At 43.1% G+C, this 16,563-nt stretch overlaps 1 pseudogene; it reads left to right on the top strand.

The window, feature by feature from the left end:
- The first annotated feature begins 15,283 nt into the window (after positions 1–15,283).
- LOC148022719 (uncharacterized) lies at positions 15,284–16,273 on the top strand (annotated as a pseudogene).
- Positions 16,274–16,563: the final 290 nt, after the last annotated feature.

The raw sequence follows: 16,563 nt of genomic DNA, 5'->3' as shown, positions 1-16,563 counted from the left end.
TTGTCAGGGAAATCTTTTCCTAGAGATACTAGCCTTGTTCTAAAGGTGTAAATAGATGCTAGATACCACATTTCGTGCAAGTATACAATTTTTTCATCTATGTTCTATAAGGTATGCAATAACCATTTACTTTTCTTACTAAACTCACGACGAATGATAACTTGCATGAAACCTATTAGGGTTTAGATCAAAGAATCATGCCTACAACCCTTTTGTCTAAGCTTTATAATTTCATGCTTTGACAAGCCATGCAATCTTTTCCAAATGCAACTTGATGAAATGAAATTTACGCGTGACGAATATGTAACATGCGACCCTTAGATACAGCATCGTTAATTAAGTTCATGTGAAATGCAACCTTCAATCCGTTCAACAAACATCTTTGCATGCAACATGCAATGTCCATAGTTTCATTTTCATGCCGTGCAATGGATGTTAACAATTTCCTCATGCGAGTCCTAACAAAGGAAGTTATTGACTGAATGCAATATACTCTTTTCCTTCACGGCCAATGCACTTAACAATTTTCTCTTTAACCCTAGGCAATATGTGCTTTAGACTTCCACTTTGAAAATGCACGACAAGGAAATTTGTGACTATGTTCAAAGGGTGAGTAAGTGATTTACATTCATAACTTTGGAGATGCAAACGATCCAATTGCATGATATGCACCAATCCTTATCCATCGTTTATAGAGATACTTTCTCAAATATACTTTTATCACTACTACATGAATTAACGATAAGCGTAAAATGCAATCTCCCTATGGAATTAGCATGCTTAAAACATTTCTTTATGTGGAAATAAATTCGTGGAACCTGGGCTTGTGGATCTGTGGGGTTGTCCACGTGTATGTTCAACAAAGAACCTCCCGTGGGTGCACCTTGCATCTTCTTGGGAGCCATCGTTGATGATTTGAACTCCGTGAATTACCCTCGCTTCTATGTGTTCTCTGAATAGCCTCAAAATTTTCCTTCTCCCTCGTACGCAGGGAATTCCTTCACCGAAATGTGGTTTAGAAAGCAATCTGGGAAGGCTTGTGGGAATGGGGCTTATAGAAGCCCCCCCTTAGAAGCTTCTCAAGAAGCTTCTAAAAGGCTTCTTTTTTAACCAGAAAAAAACGTGGAGGCCAATGATGGGTGTGAAGTCGATGACGAAGGGGGGGGATTGCTGGCGACTTGGCGGCGGAAGTACGAGCAGTAGTCGGCAAACTGGGCATGGCAGGGCGGCGATTTTACGGCGACAGCAGCAACGTCTTCTTTCTCTCCACGATCGTGAAGCACGAAAGTATCTCTGGCTCCTCTTCCTTTCTTCCACTTGACCACAGGGGAGTGTTTATATAGTGCTTGGGGGGGGGGGGGGGGAGATGGTAGCCACCACGTGGCTTAAGCATGCCATTCCCTCCTCATGCTCCCACACAAGACTCCACCTTAGGCCATTCCTCCCCACACTCCATCTCCTCCAGCCATGCACCGGGGAAGGGATATTTATTTAAAAATTTTGACTTAAATTTATCCAATTTCCCCTTCAAAAAGGGTGTTTCCCTTTAGCTTTTACAGTCTTCAACCCCGGCCTCGATTTCACAATGCGGAGGCCTCATTTTTGCGCGTGCGGGGTACGGATTAAGCTGCCAATAATTATGATGTGGCAGATAACCTTGCACAGGTTTTTACACGGCGCACGGGGAGTCATGTTCAATAATATTTTTGAGCGGAAATATTACATTTTCTCCCCCTTGGAGTATTGTTGGTTGAGAAGTGCTTTCATCCATCCAAGTGGCATCCTCCTCTGGATAATCTTTCCACTAGACGAGGCATTCTCTCAAGGTTCTGGATCTCAACTGTCTCTCCCTAACATCTAAGATCCTGTCAGGCCATATCTCAAGGACTCCTTGGCTAGGCATTACAACTTGTTGGTCATCAAGTACATGGCTAGGATTAGGTACATAATTCTTTAGTAGACTCATATGAAATACATTATGAATCTTTAGGTTCTTAGGGAGTTGTAGTCTATAAGCATTGGGTCCTAGGCACTTGAGGATCTTGTAGGGTCCACAATACCTTGGACTTAGCTTCTTGCAATCTCCTAAGGATAGGGAACTCTTCTTTGGGCGTATGCAAATGAAGACCATGTCTTCTTCCTGGAAGGTTCTATCTTGACATTTCAAATCTGCGTATGCCTTTTGACTAGCTTTGGCGGCTTGGATTTCTTGTCTTATTGACTTCATTTGGTTATCCATATCTTCTAGCATCTGCCTTGAAGCTTCAACCCTCAAGGTTGGATCCGAGAAGTTGAAAGGACTTTGACAGTCGTGCCCATACAATGCTTGAAAAGGGGTCATCTGAATGCTTTGTTGGTAAGTAGCATTGTAGGCAAACTCAACCAGTGGCAAGTATTGAATCCACCTTTTTGGTTCATAGCAACAGTGTGCCCTTAGCATATCCTCAATGACCTAGTTGACTCGCTCTGTTTGACAATCGATTTGGGGATGGTAAGCTGTACTAAAACATAGTTAAGTCCCAATGGCTTCAAAGATAGCTCTCCAGAAGTGTCTCGTGAAGAGAGAATCACGATCACTAATTATTCTTCTAGGCAACCCATGCAGTTTGAATATCTCCTTGATAAATAATCTTGCAATGTCAGAGGCTTTATAGTTTGTCTTAACAGAAGTCTTGGGGCTTTTAATTTTCGGCATGCTTCTCAAGGCTATTGTTAAACCCTAATTTCTATTATAGATTAGGGTTATAGCAGAGAAGTCTAAAATTTCTCAACCTCTGGTGATCTCGATGCTATAATCTTAGGAGCAGGGATGTAGAAAGATTAGGAAATGAGAGAGAAAATTTAGACTTTCTTTGTGAAGAATTGAAGAAAGTCAATCATCCACTATTGCTACCCTATCTCAACAGCTTGTAGATGCAAAGAACTGAAGAAAATGAGTCATTTACTACTGCTATTCTGTCTAGACAGCATGTAGATACTCTCACTTGATGTTGATTGATCTTTTCCTATCCCTCGATGCCTGAAAAGGTCCTCCAATGGCTGTACATCAAACTAGAAATATCTTCTCTCTCTCTCTCTCTCTCTCCCTCTCTCTCTCTCTCTCTCTCTCTTAGATTGAATACACTAAAATTCATCTCTCTAGTCTCTAGAGACATTTTCAGTCTTGCATGGGCATTTTTGCAAGTGGCAACATTTCCAAATGGTTTTTCTAGCATTATTATAATTAAATACTATGGAGGAGGAAACTCTAACTAACTCCACGAAGGCTAGATGAGTTCACGGCAACACCTTTCTTCATGTAGCAGCCGACCATCAGGATCTTGATGTAACAAATGAGAACAATAAAGAGAGGTTTCTCTGCTGAGTGAGGGCAGAGTGTTTTGGGCTAAACAGAGTTGTAATATTTCGCATTAAGTAAATAATTGGGACTTATCGAATTTTTTTAAATTTTTTCCCCCTTATCCCTCCAGCCGACGGATGAGCTAGAGGGGGAGGGAAATAGAAGGAGCTGTAAGCTCCTTGGTGGAGCCTGTGGAGGGAGGGAGGACATGCGTGTCGACACGCAGGAGGAGAAGATCCCCCTCCCTCCACTATTTTAAAGAGGGTAAAGGGGCCGGTGTACAGAGAGAGGCTGGGGCCGTGCAGCCATAACTCCGAGCCGAGGAGGAAGACGAGTCGCCAACATCTGCCTCCACCACATCGTCATCTACAACCACCAGTTCGTCTTGGGGAACCATGACCTGCTGCGCCAGTCAGCAGGAGCCGCCTCCCAGCATGCCGCTTGCATTCGCAGGCCCTCCCACCTGGCCATCACGCCGTCAGAAGCCTTTCTTCCCCCCCCCACGTGGCCCTTCCAGAAAGCCCCTTGGAAGGTTCCAAGGTGGGCTTCCTAAGCCCCTTGTTCTCCCCACCCCTCCCGGGGTTTTAGATCCCCCCCCTAAGCCCCTTATTCTCCCCCCCCTCCCGGGGTTTTAAATCCCCCCTAAGCCCCTTATTCTTCCCCCCCCTCCTGGGGTTTTAAATTCCCCCCTAAGCCCCTTGTTCTCCCCCCCTCTCGGGGTTTTAAATCCCCCCCCTAAGCCTTGTTTTTCCCTCCGGATTTTAATCCCTCCAAAGCCCTTATTACCCCCCCCCCCCCCCCCCCCCCCCGGGTTTTAATTTCCCCCCTAAGCCCTTGCTCTTTTCCCCTCCTCATAGCTCTTTAGATTTTTCAGGTCACAACCATAGGCCTACTTTGTCCTTAGGCTACCTTGCAGACTTCCATTCTCTTGCATTAATTCCTTCACTCACTTTCAAATCTTTTTGTGCAAGTGCTCTCGTAGTTGAGCTTTGTGTTCTTAGTCTTATCAAACAAGCCGGTGTCCACACACTCCCATGTCCTAAAAAAATCCAATTCATCATCATAGCTTCGTGTGGTATCCTGTAAGGAAGAAATAGCCGTGAGATAAAAGATAGGGAGGGAAGTAGAGGGAGTGAAAAGAGGGAGTGAAGGAGGAAGAGTGGGGAAAAGGAAAAAGAAAAGGAAGGAGAAGACGGTGGAATTCCAAGAAGAAAAAGGAAAAAGCTATCTCACATTCAAACTACGATGCCGCCGAAGGAAGTCCAAGGTGTAGCTGCGGGAGGGTCATCTCCCGGTATCCATGTGGATATCTCACCTCAAAGCTAGGTTTTTCTTCTTGGTGTTAATTCGGTTTTAAGTCGATCATGCAAAGAAAATTTGTTAAAGATAGGATATATTTGCTCGAGTTATTTTTTTTACGAAGGAGTTAGCTTATGAATGACAATGTATACAAATTAGCTTTCGTCAAATTTCATCAAGCATTATAAAATTATAGGCAAGATTAACCATTTACTATAAGTGTAGAAATCATATCTTGCACCATTAGTCTTATTCTTTTCGCAACGAATCATGGTAAAATGGCTAAATTCATGAAAGGTTTCTTTCAATGCTTAAAATTACTAGGGAGTTATCTTTGCTAGTTGCACATCTTAGCAAGACAACTGTTGTTATTTGGCACGAGTTCATCTTTAAAGAAAACGGAAGTTAAATGTTAGGAATTAACAAGTATAAAAATTAGATATACGATCTCATTTGGAAAGAAAATGTAATGGGGAATTGCTGGATGACACTCTATTAACACTTTTCCCCTGCTATTTGAGAATTTGGGACTAATAAAGTGTGTATACACTAATTTCTCAACTAGGCTTTTTGTCCCAAGGAGTATTGTCGCCTTTGTATCATCTTGGCATTATGCTATATGCCAAATTAAACTGTATTGGTTGGGAAAGTTAATTGTCACAAGGATAGTAAAACCGTGACAAGACAAGTAAGATTACCTTCCACAAGCTAACCGAACCAATCTAAACATAGAAACATTCATACCCTAACACTTGACTACTTTCCTAACCGTAAGGACAATAATTTCATAAAGATAAGAAACTAGGGTTTGTCCCTAAATGAAGAAACTCTAGGCCTGACATACGTCAGCTTAAAGAATCTAAACATATTATTCCATCGTAGGACTTGCGCAACATGTATGAAATCATTTTGTGATTGATTCACAAGGAAAAAAGGAAAGACACTTCCTTAGCAGTTTGCCATACAACTGGGTTGATTAATGGAAATGTTTGTGCTTGCTAGAGATTTTTAGGGCTCTGTTTGAATTATGAATTACAAAAAAAAAAAAAGAGTACCTACACTTCAGGTTAAAGGCCTGAAGGGAGAGGCAGCTTCAGTTACTCCCGACTGCTTGCCTAACCCTAACCAAGGGGGTTGTTGACCACGCCGGGAACGTGGACCGAACCCGCCGCGAGAGGTCTTTCCGTTAAGCTCTAGTTGGAGTAGGAGGACGCTTGGGTGCCAGGGGGGCTCTGGGCGTAAATCCCTCGCCTTCCGGGTCCTGTACAAGAGGCTAATGTGACTCGGGATTGGATCTCGAGGTCCGCATACTAGTTGACGGGCGGAAGCTTGGAATAGTGATCCCTGGAGATTAGTGGTTAGCCTTCGAGCAGATTATGGAAAAGCCTACGGGCGGAACTCCTTGTATTTCAAAGATAAAATGATGAAATGTTAAAAGAACTTGCTTGATGTTGTTTTTCTATGTCTCGTGATAAGATTACGTGAAGGAACCAGTGCTTAATAAGGTTAATTAAAGAAGCTGATTGTTATATGTCAAATTAATGTGTTAGATAATTACATAACTAAAACAAACAGAGGAAAGTGCGGAGGATGGGCCATGGGTCCGTCCTATGGTTGGGTGGTCCCGGTTAGCCGGGAACTTTTCTTAAAAATCTCGAAGAACAGCGGAATGATCATCATTATCAAAAAGAATAACGTGAACGATGACCTAGAATTACATCTTACCCGATTTACATTGTTTTAGGGGAACAGAATGGGACTATGCCTTATGGCAGAGAGGTTGAGCTTTGCATCCCTCTCGTTTCCCATTCTCCTTGAACCAGGTGCAGCGTGAATCAACTTCGAACCTGGCGTTTCTGCGTAAAGTAGTTCGATCGGGTCTGACGCTAGTTGCTGTTAGCTAATGACCCATTAGGAAAACCCTAATTCCGGTCGATCCTAAGTGGGAACGGCCAGGATACTTCCGCTACGTGGCAAATGCAGGAAGAACTAGATCGCAAAACCCGTAACATTCCATGGGAGTGCTGAGCGGAGCTTTCTAGACATCCTTTCCCATGAACTGCCAAGACATGTCCTGGATGATACTAGGGGACACGTTACAGTTGGTATCAGAGCAAACCAACAAAAAGAATTGTTTTTATGAGAGCTTAATAAAATGAAGTAAAGAACTTGTTGCTGTCGAAACATTTCCTCATCTTTAATACTGTCTTGCAGAACTATGAAGCGTGGAACAAGTTTTTGGTGTTTCGGGTCATGTTTATGACTGCAATGCATTCTCCGCTTTATAGACAAAGAATTGGGATGATGAACATCCTGTAGCAGATTTATAATCCATCACCTTTATACATAGAACGAAGATGGACGGGGTCTTTAGGAATCTACTACATAGCTGCCCACCGGTTCACTTATCTACAGACCAACCTAAAGAGGATCAAGTGGTTGGAAGACTTGAAAGTCGTTAAGCTGTTTATTTTTGTGGAAGCTCACGTAAATTCAACTTTACATATTCAAGGTCGGAGGGTTGAAATGAACTCATATATATATGAGGAAGTAACCCGTGTAATCCCAACCGACAGGATTAAAGTGTTGGGCCGCCATGAGAAGTATGGATTCCAACGAAAAGGGTATCCTGAACTTCCAATGAATTATCGATTCCTAAAGATCCATGACCCAAAACCCTACTACTACACAGTTCCTGTAGACAAATGCAATACAATGTTGTTCTCCCCAAACTGAATGTAATGATTGGATTATCATCACACGAGACGTTGTATAAGGCTACGCCCATGTAAATACAAATAAGGACTTCTTTTATCAATATTTGGCTGTGCATCAGAGTTGTTAAAAAGTTAAGTAGCTTCATGATTTACGAGATAGCTGAACTAAAGATAAGCTAACGTCAATTATCATATAATAATGTTAAGAAAACTTTTATCCAGGCACAACCCCAGGTACAGGTTCCAAATTCGCCCCCTAAATCAAGTACTGCTGTGACCCAAGAGAAGAAGTTCCTTCTCAAGCAGATAAAGCCACCCGAGTTTGACGGGAGAGGCAGATTCGTCCAGTCTGATGCTGAAATTTGGATTGAATCTATGGAGGATTACTTTGAAGCAGCTGGTACTGCACCTACCAATCAGGCCATGCTCACCAAGTTAAAACTCACCGGCGAAGCCAGACTTTGGTGGAAACAATGGTGCAGGGATCAAGGGACTTCAGAGGGGTCCGTTACCTGGGAGAAGTTAAAGAAAGCCGTGCAGGGGAGATATTTGCCACCTGCATATCGTACACAGAAAATGAATGAGTTCTACGAGCTAAAACAGCTAGGACTCACTCTGGACGCATACTACTCTAAATTCATGTCACTTTTAAAGTATGCACCACAGATGGACATGACACAGCAGGTGTCCAAATTTTGCGCAGGTCTCGAATCTATGCGTCCATCCGATCTTCAGGATGCACTCATTCGAGCAGCACCTATAATTCAGGAGGTGCAAGCTAGATTAAGGGATAATAAAACTTGGTCCTATAGTGACCCGAACAGAGGAGCATTCAGACCTCAAGTGAAGAGAGTTCAAGGTCACAATCAGGGATAAAGGAAGAAAGCAAGGACAAATAATGTCAACAACTTTGTTCCTACTCAAAGTAATGGCCGAAACCTCTGATGTTTCCACTGCAACGAACCCGGTCACTTCAAGAGGCAATGTCCCAAGCTCAACGGGGGACATCGTCAAACGCCTTTCCAAGGTGCAGGCCGCGGTCAAGGAGCCGCCACCCGTGGAAGAGGAAGAACTACCTGCATTGCCAATAGGCAAAGATGCGAAGAAGAAGAAGAGGAAGATCTGACTATGGAAGCAGAATTCGAAAGAGCGATAGTCCATGCCACTTTACACAAGAAAGGGCCGAATCGCCAGTTCTCGGTGATTCAAACACCGTTGGACTATCAAGGTAAAGGTTTCAAAACCTTGATTGATTGTGGCAGTACACATTCCTTTATCTCACCAGCATGTGCAAAAAGATTAGGAATAGCCACAGTAGAAGCACCTACCCTGCTTGTGGAATTGGCAAACGGTCGTGAGGTAACTTGTACTAGGCAAACTGCTAAGGAGGAATTCTTTCTGGGAGAAAAGAAAACCTCAGTCAAATTCAGAGTCATGAATTTAGGTATCCATGAGTGTCTACTCGGGATGGATTGGCTTAAGCCTAATGACGCCCACATCCACTGTGGAAAGGGTCAAGTTTCCTTTCGAAACTCTGAAAGGGAGTTTGTCACAACTCAAGGTGAGGCAGGAGTGCCAAGAATCCAATTATCCAAAGTCTCTCGGATCATAAAAGGAGTCAGAAAAGGATTACCCGTTTACCTGATCAAACTCAACAAGTTAGATCAAAAGCAAGAGTCTCATGAAGGACCTTCTTGGCTAAAGGAATACGCTGACGTATTCCCTGAGGAATTGATTGAACTTCCGCCTCCAAGAGAAGTAGATCATGAAATTAGGCTAGTGCCTGGAGCTGCACCAATTGCGAAGAGGCCTTATAGAATGTCCATACCTGAAGCAATTGAGTTGAAGGAACAACTCAAACAACTGTTGGATTAGGGGTACATCGAGCCTAGCAACTCACCATGGGGAGCTCCAGTACTATTCCAGAAAAAGAAAGATGGGACACTTCGACTATGTATTGATTACCGAGGGTTGAATCAATCAACAGTCAAGAACAAGTATCCTATTCCTAGAATAGATGAGCTTCTTGATCGTCTTCAAGGTGCAAAGATCTTCTCCAAGATTGATCTCAGGTCAGGTTACTATCAAATAAGGATCAAGGAAGAAGATATTCCAAAAACGGCCTTCAATACAAGATATGGGCACTTTGAGTTCTTGGTTATGTCATTTGGGCTTACAAATGCACCTACCACCTTCAATAGATTAATGCAGGATATTTTTAGACCATATCTTGATGATTTCGTGCTTGTCTTCTTCGATGACACTTTAGTCTATTCTAAACAGGAAGAAGATCATGAACCTCAACTTCGGATTGTCCTTGAGACAATGAGGTCCCATAAGCTGTATGCAAAAATGAAGAAGTGTGCATTCTTCAAGCATCAGATTGAATATATGGGATTCATAGCATCATCAGAAGGAATATCAGTAGACCCAGCCAAAGTCAGAGATGTGCTTGAATGGCCAATACTAGTATCCGTCAAAGAAATACGTAGCTTTCTTGGCTTGACAGGATGGTATAGGATCTTTATCAAAAACTATGCTTTGATTGCAGCACCTCTTACAGACTTACTAAAGAAGCAGACTTCCATTACATGGTCAACTTCCGAACAAAATAACTTCGACAAATTGAAGCAAAGTTTGGTATCAGCACCTATTCTAGAACTTCCTGACCTCAATAAGGAGTTCGAGGTAGTAATTGATGCTAGAATGCTTGCCTTAGGGTGTGTACTTATGCAGGAGGGTCATCCAATAGCATACTCTTCAAGGAAATTGAAGAGTCATGAAAAGAATTATGCCACGCATGATCTGGAATTACTAGCTGTCATCCATGCTCTAAAGCTTTGGAGACACTACCTGTTGGGTAACAAGTTTACTCTAGTAATCGATCATAAGAGTCTCAAATGGATTTTTACCCAGAACGAGCTCAACATGAGGCAACGTCGGTGGATTGAAGTATTGGAGGAATATGATTTTGAAATCAAATACCGACCAGGGAAGGAGAATGTAGTTGCCGATGCACTCAGTCGCAAGGCATTCCTAAATTCCCTAATCTTGCAGAATCCATCAATGGCCAGATCTCTAGCTACAAAGGTATCTATGCCGAACAACCCTATACTTGAACTAGCTAGAGAGGAAGCATGCCATGATTTGACCTACCAAACAATGATAAAGGAAATATCTACCAAGGAGCAGAATCAGAAGTTGCAAGCTAAGTATCAGGAATTTTCCATTGATAATGGACTTGTCTACTACAGAACAAGGCTGTGTATACCAGCAAGCCAGTCACTTAAGCAGAAGATATTATGGGAAGCTCATGATTCTCCTTTCACAGGACATCCTGGCTATGCAAAAAATCTTAATGCAGTTAGAAAGAGCTACCATTGGGAGAGGCTCAAAGGTGATGTTCTCAAATATGTCACTGAATGTTTGTCTTGCCAACGTATCAAGGCCGAACATGTCATGATGCCAGGGAAACTGCAACCGCTTGACATTCCCCAAATGAAATGGGAATTCATCAGTATGGATTTTGTTGTGGGCTTACCCCAAATCCAAGGAGGATACAATTCCATTATGGTGGTGGTTGACATGCTTACCAAGGTTGCACACCTGATTCCAGTAAAGACAAACTATAAAGCCTCCGACATTGCAAGATTGTTTATCAAGGAGATATTCAAGCTACATGGGTTACCTAAAAGAATCATTAGTGATCGAGATTCTCTCTTCACATCACACTTCTGGAGAGCTATCTTTGAAGCTATTGGGACTCAACTCTGTTTTAGCACCGCCTACCATCCCCAAACGGATGGACAAACAGAGCGAGTGAATCAAATCATTGAGGATATGCTTAGGGCATACTGTTGTCGAGAGCCGAAGAGGTGGATTCAATACTTGCCATTAGTTGAATTTTCCTACAATGCTTCTTACCAGCAGAGCATTCAAATGACCCCTTTCCACGCATTGTATGGTCATGATTGTCAAAGTCCCCTAAACTTTTCTGATCCAACCCTAAGAGTTGAAGCTTCAAGACAAATGTTGGAGGATATGGATGATCAAATAAGGTCAATAAGACAAGACATACAAGCAGCCAAGGATAGACAAAAGGCATATGCAGATTTGAAACGTCAAGAAAGAGTCTTCAAAGAAGGAGACATGGTCTTCATTCAGGTACGCCCTAAAAAGAGTTCTCTATCCCTAGGAGAATGCAAGAAGTTAAGTCCAAGGTATTGTGGGCCGTATAAAATCCTCAAATGCCTAGGACCCAATGCTTATAGATTGCAACTCCCTGAGAACCTAAAGGTTCACAATGTATTCCATATCAGCCTATTGAAAAAATGCGTACCCAATTCTAATCATGTACTTGATGACCAACAAATTGTAATGCCTAGTCAAGGAGTCCTTGAACTAAGGCCAAAAAGGATCTTAGATGTTAGGGGAAGACAGTTAAGATCTAGAACCTTGAAAGAATGCCTTGTCTAGTGGAAAGATTATCCCGAAGAGGATGCCACTTGGGTAGATGAAGGCACTCTCAAGCATCAATATCCCCAGTTTATCTCGAGATGAGGACATCTCGATTCCTCCAAGGGGAAGAGAATGTAATATTCCGCATTAAGTAAATAATTGGGACTTATCGATTTTTTTTAAATTTTTTCCCCCTTATCCCTCCAGCCGACAGACGAGTGTCGGCTGGAGGGGGAGGGAAATAGAAGGAGCTCTAAGCTCCTTGGTGGAGCCTGTGGAGGGAGGGAGGACATGCGTGTCGACACGCAGGAGGAGAAGATCCCCCTCCCTCCACTATTTAAACGAGGGGAGAGGGGCCGCTGTACAGAGAGAGGCTGGGGTCGTGCCGCCATAACTCTGAGCCGAGGAGAAAGACGAGTCGCCAACATCTGCCTCCACCACATCGTCATCTACAACCGCCAGTCCCTGTCTTGGGGAACCGTGAGCTGCTGCGCCAATCAGCAGCCGCCTCCCAGCACGCCGCTTGCATTCGCAGGCCCTGCCACCTGGCCATCATGCCGTCAGAAGCCTTTCTTCCCCCCCCACGTGGCCCTTCCAGAAAGCCCCTTGAAAGGTTCCAAGGTGGGCTTCCTAAGCCCCTTGTTCTCCCCCCCCCCTCCCGGGGTTTTAAATCTCCCCCCTAAGCCCCTTATTCTCCCCCCCCTCCCGGGGTTTTAAATCCCCCCCCCTAAGCCCCTTATTCTTCCCCCCTTCCCGGGGTTTTAAATTCCCCCCTAAGCCCCTTGTTCTCCCCCCCCTCCCGGGGTTTTAAATCCCCCCCCTAAGCCTTGTTTCTCCCTCTGAATTTTAATCCCTCCAAAGCCCTTATTACTCCCCCCGGGTTTTAATTTCCCCCCTAAGCCCTTGATCTTTTCCCCTCCTCATAGCTCTTTAGATTTTTCAGGTCACAACCATAGGCCTACTTTGTCCTTAGGCTACCTTGCAGACTTCCATTCTCTTGCATTAATTCCTTCACTCACTTTCAAATCTTTTTGTGCAAGTGCTCTCGTAGTTGAGCTTTGTGTTCTTAGTCTTATCAAACAAGCCGGTGTCCACATACTCCCATGTCCTAAAAAAGTCCAATTCATCATCATGGCTTCGTATGGTATCCCGTAAGGAAGAAATAGCCGTGAGATAAAAGATAGGGAGGGAAGTAGAGGGAGTGAAAAGAGGGAGTGAAGGAGGAAGAGTGGGGAAAAGGAAAAAGAAAAGGAAGGAGAAGACGGTGGAATTCCAAGAAGAAAAAGGAAAAAGCTATCTCACATTCGAACTACGATGCCACCGAAGGAAGTCCAAGATGTAGCTGTGGGAGGGTCATCTCCCGGTATCCATGTGGATATCTCACCTCAAAGCCAGGTTTTTCTTCTTGGTGTTAATTCGTTTTTAAGTCGATCATGCAAAGAAAATTTGTTAAAGATAGGATATATTTGCTCGAGTTATTTTTTTTACGAAGGAGTTAGCTTATGAATGACAATGTATACAAATTAGCTTTCGTCAAATTGCATCAAGCATTATAAAATTATAGGCAAGATTAACCATTTACTATAAGTGTAGAAATCATATCTTGCACCATTAGTCTTATTCTTTTCGCAACGAATCATGGTAAAATGGCTAAATTCATGAAAGGTTTCTTTCAATGCTTAAAATTACTAGGGAGCTATCTTTGCTAGTTGCACATCTTAGCAAGACAACTGTTGTTATTTGGCACGAGTTCATCTTTAAAGAAAATGGAAGTTAAATGTTAGGAATTAACAAGTATAAAAATTAGATATACGATCTCATTTGGAAAGAAAATGTAATGGGGAATTGTTGGATGACACTCTATTAACACTTTTCCCCTGCTATTTGAGAATTTGGGACTAATAAAGTGTGTATACACTAATTTCTCAGCTAGGCCTTTTGTCCCAAGGAATATTGTCACCTTTGTATCATCTTGGCATTATGCTATATGCCAAATTAAACTGTATTGATTGGGAAAGTTAATTGTCACAAGGATAGTAAAATCGTGATAAGACAAGTAAGATTACCTTCCACAAGCTAACCGAACCAATCTAAACATAGAAACATTCATACCCTAACACTTGACTACTTTCCTTACCGTAAGGACAATAATTTCATAAAGATAAGAAACTAGGGTTTGTCCCTAAATGAAGAAACCCTAGGCCTGACATACGTCAGCTTAAAGAATCTAAACAGATTATTCCATCGCAGGACTTGCACAATATGTATGAAATCATTTTGTGATTGATTCACAAGGAAAAAAGGAAAGAACACTTCCTTAGCAGTTTGCCATACAACTGGGTTGATTAATGGAAATGTTTGTGCTTGCTAGAGATTTTTAGGGCTCTGTTTGAATTATGAATTACAAAAAAAAAAAAAGAGTACCTATACTTCAGGTTAAAGGCCTGAAGGGAGAGGCAGCTTCAGTTACCCCCTACTGCCTGCCTAACCCTAACCAAGGGGGTTGTTGACCGCACCGGGAACGTGGACCGAACCCGCCGCGAGAGGTCTTTCCGTTAAGCTCTAGTTGGAGTAGGAGGATGCTTGGAATAGTGATCCCTGAAGATTACTGGTTAGCCTTCGGGCAGATTATGGAAAAGCCTACGGGTGGAACTCCTTGTATTTCAAAGATAAAATGATGAAATGTTAAAAGAACTTGCTTGATGTTGTTTTTCTATGTCTCATGATAAGATTACGTGAAGGAACCAGTGCTTAACAAGGTTAATTAAAGAAGTTGATTGTTATATGTCAAATTAATGTGTTAGATAATTACGTAACTAAAACAAACAGAGGAAAGTGTGGAGGATGGGCCATGGGTCTGTCCTACGGTTGGGTGGTCCTGGTTAGCTGGGAACTTTTCTCAAAAATCTCGAAGAACAGTGGAATGATCATCATCATAAAAAAGAATAACGTGAACGATGACCTAGAGTTACGTCTTACCCAATTTACGTTGTTTTAGGGGAACGGAATGGGACTATGCCTTATGGCAGAGAGGTTGAGCTTTGCATCCCTCTCGTTTTCCATTCTCCTTGAACCAAGTGCAGCGTGAATCCGCTTCGAACCTGGTGTTTCTGCGTAAAGTAGTTCGCTCGGGTTTGACGCTAGTTGCTGTTAGCTAATGACCCATTAGGAAAACCCTGATTCTGGTCGATCCTAAGTGGGAACGGCCAGGATACTTCCGCCACGTGGCAGACGCGGGAAGAACTAGATCGCAAAACCCGTAACATTCCATGGGAGTGCCGGGCGGAGCTTTCTAGACATCCTTTTCCATGAACTGCTAAGACGTGTCCTGGATGATACTAGGGGACACGTTACAAGAGCACTCCACATTGTTGAAGACGGCGGGCAACGCTCTCCATGTCTAGCGCACCCTGCTATTCACGTCTCCTTCACGCAAAGCCTTTATTTTCCACTCTGTCAGCACCCAACCATGAGCCGTGCAGCCTCCCCACGCCAATCTGCTCACTCACATGTGTACGAAGATGCATTTATGCAGTCGGAGTTTGCTACAGCACAACCCGTGCAACCAGAACTTGTACAAATGGAGCACATGTTTCATGCTGTCTCCAACATGCTCCTGGAAGTGAATCACACAAACCAAACCCTGCTCAACTACTTATCGTCCAACGCTCGTCACCTTCACAAACTCGATCCCAAAATCAGACCCAAACCATTCTCTCGACTGCTGACCGAAGATGTGCTGATGTGGCTGGACCATTTTGAGAATGTTTCAAGCTACCATCAATGGACTGATGAGTGGAAGGCCATGGAGATTCGGACACTGTTGGAAAATGTCGCTACAACTTGGTTCATCCAGCAGCAAGAAGAAATTAAAGGTGATTGGCAAGTCTTAAAAACATTACTGATACAAAATTTTGCACATCAAAATATTACATAGACAGCACTTCAGTAGCTCAACACTTTGAGGCAACAACAACTTGAATCAGTAGCTCAGTTTGCAGTTAGAATGAATTAGCTTTTACTGTGAGTTGACCCCACAATGTCAGAAGACATGAAGTTATTCTTCCTCTGGCCAAGCCTCCACCGTCATGACATTTCCAGGCAAGTACGGGATCAAGGCCCAACCACTTTTCATGCTGCCATTCAGATAGCACAACATATCGAGGCCTCAACCAATACTGATGCTCCAATGGCCATGGTTCCTCAACCAAGTGCACAGAGGCAACTGGTGGAGTCAACTCCAACACCCATGGATATCGATATCGAGAATGCTCAAATCAATTCCCAGCGAGCATTACCTACATTAGATGACCAAGGACGACCAAAGTGTTTTTATTGCAACAACTATGGCCATATCAAGCAGCATTGCAGGAAGCTTCGTATGCAACAACACCACCAAAATGCTCAGGTACAACTTGCTGATGTTGCCGCCTTAGCCAATTTGTCAGAAAACATCTAGGCTGGGTGCTCGAGGAGGAGCATTGCCCGCATATTCAAGCCGCCTCATCTTCCAGACGCATGGTGTGTTCAACTTTAGCCCATTTAGGTAACACATCTCATGAAGTTCTTCTAGACTCACACAGTAGCATTTCATCCATTAGTGAACAGTTAGTTCAGGAGTTAGGATTACACACAACCACAGCACCTTCAATCCAGGTCTTGTTTGGTGATAACTAACAAGTATATCACTCTCATACACAAGCTCATTGTACTTTCTCTTTAGCTCAACAAACTTTTCAACATTCTTTT

Source organism: Lygodium microphyllum, chromosome 16 (assembly GCF_053477565.2).
Source record: "Lygodium microphyllum isolate KBCC chromosome 16, Lygodium_microphyllum_v1.1.10, whole genome shotgun sequence".
Taxonomy (NCBI): Eukaryota; Viridiplantae; Streptophyta; class Polypodiopsida; order Schizaeales; family Lygodiaceae; genus Lygodium; species Lygodium microphyllum.
Note: the sequence above shows the minus strand (reverse complement) of the source record. Positions and strands in the feature narration are given on the sequence as shown.